Source organism: Tupaia chinensis, unplaced genomic scaffold (genome assembly GCF_000334495.1).
Source record: "Tupaia chinensis unplaced genomic scaffold, TupChi_1.0 Scaffold144741_1, whole genome shotgun sequence".
Classification (NCBI taxonomy): domain Eukaryota; kingdom Metazoa; phylum Chordata; class Mammalia; order Scandentia; family Tupaiidae; genus Tupaia; species Tupaia belangeri.
The window spans coordinates 892,763-898,109 of NW_006204601.1; positions in this window are offsets into that span (position 1 = coordinate 892,763).

The following is a 5,347-nucleotide window of genomic DNA, read 5'->3' on the forward strand; positions in this document are numbered from 1 at the left end:
CTGGGGACAGGCGAACGTGCATGTGTGCATGGCGCAGAAGGTGTGGGGATCCAGTCCTGCCGTGTGTGGGTGTGTGGGTGTTGTTGGGAATATCTAGAACAAGCTTTTGTGGGGGTGCTAGTGTGTGTGTGTGTGTGTATGTGTGCATGCGCTCTCTTGTACCCCTGCCCCCTTTGGCCTCACTGCCCAGATGACAAGAGCACACACACATGCTCATGTGGCATACACAGTAGCATCTCTAAGAGCATTTGTCCAGGACACACATGTGTGCTGTGCGCTGGGTCCGTGTGAATTCTATTTCATGCCGTGTGGCTCTCTGCAGGGACATAGGTGTCCGTGTCTTTGTGTGTGTGCCTCCCTCATGCCCCGCCTCTCCTGGGGCTCAGGCAAGGCCAGCTGGCCATTTCCCGGAGACCCCGCTCCTCCCTGACACAGAGCCCTGCGAGGCTGCTGCTCTCCTCCGCAACATCGCACCTGCCTTGCTCCTCGGCCAAGCACGCCTTAGGGGAGGTTGTTTATTTCTTCAATTAAAGAAAGAAAGACCCTGAAAGGCTGCTCACTCGAAATTACCACGTTGTGAAAAGCTCAGCCATTCATGAAACCATAAACCTCACAGTGCTGCTCTGGCTCCTTCCCACCCTGAATGAGGGGTTCACCTCCTCTGGGACTTGGACAGCCCTCTCCTAAGACTGGGACAACTGACCTTATGTTCTCTGTGACCAAAGAGACCTCATGTCTGTCTGCACGTGTGATTGTGTGCTAACCTCCCCACCCCGGGCCTGCCTTGGTGCAGTGTTCAAGAAAGGGGTTAGGAAAGAGAAGACCCACATTCTAGCATCCCTCCCTGGCTGAGTGACCTGGGACCAGGCCCCTACCCTCCCCAGGCCTCAGATTTCTCCGCAGCAAAATGAACTAATGTACGCTCTGATCTAACGGTCCTTCCTGCTCTGGCCCTGAGATCTGAGGCCCTTTGGTAAGGAGATGCCCTACAGTGAGTACAGAGGGAGTCAACCTCTTCCTATTTTACAGAAGCAGCTGAAGTTCATTAGGGTTAGCCCTGGACCCCACTCCTAGCACTGACAACGTGGCCCTAAATCGGACAAAAAGAGCAGCGAGGAACACAGCTATGTCCGTGTCCAGCACGCCCTGCTGTGAGTCTCCCCTAGAACACCCCAAACAGCCAGAAGAGGAGCAGAGAACGTGCCTCCCAGCCCTACACAGTAATTATTGGTGTTCTTAATGATGCCCGAAGGCATTACATACCCCCCCCACACCGCCTTCCGAATCATCAAATAAAGATTAAACTATGCCCAGCGTAATTGCTCTTTGAAATACCTTCTATTTTATTCTCCTGCTTGGAAAATTGATAACCTATGGATTTTCAATTAACTTTAAGTTACACAGAATATTCAGTTTACCCAAGTAGCCCATCCATTTATGGTTCCCTTTTAAGAGTTTATCATCCGTCTCAGGCCGTATCCCCGGAGGAGCCTGGCATTTTTATGGGATGACAGAGTTTGGGCATGGAAAACCCCTAGATCTGTAACTGGAGGACCTGGCTCCAGCCCTTTCGAAGACGGTGACTTTGGCAAGTCTCCTAGTCTCTCAAAGCCTGGGTGTCCTCACCAGTTCATATAAAAGACGGGAGGAGGGGGGCTGATGACAGCTCTGCTCTCTTGAGGTCATTGCCAGAATCAAGCAGATTATGGGTGTGTTTGTAAATGCCGTGTCTATGCAAATGAGAGGTGCTCAGAAAGCACTGAGGCTGCCTGGTACACCCCCGTCTCAGCTTGGGCAAAAGTATTTAGCAGAGTTCCCAAGCCCACAGTGCTCCCAGTAACAACCTGGGAAGCCATGGACAAGCCGCTGGGCCTCCCTGAGCCTGAGATTCCTCATCTGTAAAACAGCAAGCAGGGAGACTTGGACAAGATCAGAGCCTGGGAACTGGCAGTCCAAGAACCAAATTATACCCATAAGCCTTTTTCTTTCTTTCTTTTTCTTTTTTTCTTTCTCCTCTTTTTATAAGCTTATTTATTTCTTCCATGAGTGAGACAGAGAGAACCCCAACAATCTTTTTTATTTTATTTATTCATTTATTATTTTCATTTGACCAGAGAAAAAGAGAGAGAGAGAGCAAGAGAGAGAAAGTGAGAAAGCAAGTCACCAGATCTGGGACGCGAACCATGGTCAGCCATGTGGGAGTGACCAGCACCATAACTACCACCCCACCTGCTGGTCCCCGTTTTTTTTTTCCCCAGAGGGCACATGCCCTCATCGGAGAGACACAGAGAGAAAGTAAGAAAGCACTCATGCAGGATGTTCACGCTGCAAATCTTCTCCTCCATTTCTCCCTCGTGTCTGGATTTGGGGCATGCCTGCACATATATGAGCCTATTTTTCAAGCTGCCAGGTTGAAAAACTTGGCAAACTACAGGTTGGACTCAAATTGCAATCAGCCACGTGGGATCCAGTCACCTTAGCCACCATGCCAACAGCTGGCCCTCCCGTGGGTCTTTTTAAAATTTTTTGGGGGGAAACTTTTTTTTTTTTTTTTTGCTATAGGGCGTGTGCGCTCACCAGACAGAAAGAGACAGAGAGATAGAAAGCGAGAAATCACCCCCCAAGGGGGGATGGCCACGCTGCAATCCCTTCTCCTCTCGGGATCTTGGGCATGCACGCACACGCGCCCGGCGTGAGTTTAAGCCACCGGGTCCAGGACTCGAACCACGGTCGACTACATGGGAGTCCAGCGACATAGCCTTTACGCTAACTGCTGGTCCCCTCATGGGCCTTTTAATTAATCAGCAATGTTTTCAAATTCACTGCTTACTTTGAAAAGTTGAGATTGCCTGTAGACAATCTAGAGTTACAGCTCCTCCTTAAAATGAAAAGACCTGGTAAAACTAGGCCCGTGTTCATGCAAGATAAAATTGGCCAGTGCCAAGGAGAGGGGTCCCCTTTACCTCCCATCGCATCCCCGTGTCTCCCCAGCTGCTTCAGTGCCTTGTGTTTACCTACCTGGCCCCTTGTGGGTTCTTGACCCCTGAACTCTAAAACTTTGGACTCTGAATGATCACAGCACCCCGTCACCTCCCAGGGCTGCTGGCCTGGGTTCTGGAGTGGGAAGAGAGACCACGGACCTGCCCAGGACCCCCATGCCCTCCTGGACCCCACTGGGAGGGGGGCGCATTCCTTCACTCCTGGGCCAGTGAGCTGGGAGCAAAGCTTGTTGGAGAAGACCCCCCCAGACACAGCCAGAGCCTGTAACTCACAGCTGCGGTTACCCGCACGCTGATTTCTATTTTAAAAAATACTGCTGGGTAAACAGTGAGGGAAACCCGAGCTGTTCCCACACCACATAAATCCCCAGTTTGCTGTCCTATCTGGTTAGCTGCTTTCCCCCAAATAATGGCACTGCTGCCCTGTGAGCAAGGGCGGGGACAGCCAGGCCCGCACAGTGGCCTCCCTCCTCGCTCAGCACTTCCTGCCCAGGGGCCCTCACCTTTGGCCTCTCTCCCTCCACCTGGCTGCCCTTCCTCCACCCTTCCTCTTTCCTCTGCTTTGTCTCACTCTAAAGGCCTCTAGGAGGCTTTCCTGGGGGAACCCTGGGGCTCCAGCAACCAGAAACCCAAAAGCCAAAAGCAAACTTGTGGCCACGTCACCTCCTCCTGGAAGGCCTATTTATTTATTTGTTTATTATTTTAAGATTTTTGTCATAGGGCACATGCACTCACCAGACACAGTCAGAGAGACAGAGAGAGGGAAAGTAAGAAATCACTCCCCAGGAGGGATAACCGCGCAGCAATTCCTTCTCCTCCAATCTCCTCTCAGGATTTTGGGCACATGTGTGCACATGCCCATTGTGATGTTCAAGCCACCAGATCCAGGACTTGAACCACACAGCTGGTCATGCCCCTTAACCTCCATACCACCTGCTGGTCTAAGAAAAAGCTTTTATCAGCAGAACTGTCTTCATTAGCACAATGCTTTCTGGGATTCAGGGAAAGACCCCATTATTGGGTCCCTGAGAGGGAATGTCTTGGCTTCTCCTTGCAGGCTACCCGGGGGCATCTGTGACCATTGTAAGGACTGTGTTCCGTGTTTCACTCAGCTCTGTCCCACAGATCATAAAAGACCTGTAGGGCAGACTGGCAGGCAGTGGAAACCCTGGGCCCCCAAAGTCTCCTGAGAAGCAAAGGACAGATACATGTTCAATAAACCCCAGTCCCAGTGGTAAACACCCTAGTCCACAGCCGTATCCATCATATTCAAAAGTCGTCTACCTAGGGCCAGGAGGTGGTGTGGTGGTTAGGGCACTGGACTCCCACATGGCTGATCACGATTTGAATCCCAGGCCCAGTGGCTCGCTTTCTCTTTTTTCCTCTCTCTCTCAAGTGCACATGCCCTATAGCAAACTTAAAATGATCATACTAATAAGTAAAATAAATAACTTATTTTTTAAAAAGGCATCTCTCTCCTGTCCCCCCCCTCAAGGACTTGCTAGGGAACAGGGGTCTGGTCTGAGTCATGTTTTCTACTCTATGAGTGGGTGCTACTGGCTTCACCTTGCCCCTCATGGTGGCATATTTCACATGGGCTTTTACGAGTTGTCCTTAAGGAAAAATCTCGGGTATTCCCTTTGTCATCGCTATCCAGGTCATACCACTGTACCCCAGGCCCTGGCAAGAGCTTTCCCGGATCTCCTTACTCCTCTCAGCAACCGGAGGCAGAAGGAGGAAGCTCATCCCGCTGTACCGATGAAGAAGCAGGCTGGCACGCTAAAGGACAGAGCTGGGAGTCAACCCACTCCTGAGTTCGAGGCCATGACTTTGACCCTTGTGTCATGTTGCCATGGAAGGAGGAATCTGGGGTCAGGAAGGGCTGTCTTCACCCTCAGCTGCCCTGAGGTCCGGCACTGTTAAGGACACCAGTTCATTTATTTTCAGAGTTACGTTGACAGAGGCTGGTTCTGCCAACACCATTTCGCCAGTGAGGAAACTGAGGCGCAGAGAAGGGGTATGACTTGCCTGAGACCACACAGTCAGGGAAAGGCGAGGCCAGGGCCAGCCCCGTAGTGCGGCGGCTAAGTGCTGTGCATCCCCTCCCACGGATCCCACTCCAACCGTGGCGGGCGTCCTGGCCCTCGTGTTTGAGAAGCATGCCCGACTGTGTATGTGCATGCGAACCCAGAGCCCTGTGGGGATGGAGAAATGAAGGAAAAAAGGATTACAGCATGATCACACCCCACAGGGAATGCTTTATCCCTCTCACGCTCTCTGGTGAGCACAGGTGCACTCTGACAATTTTTTTTTTTTTTAGAGAGATTTTCGCTATAGGGCGCGTGCGC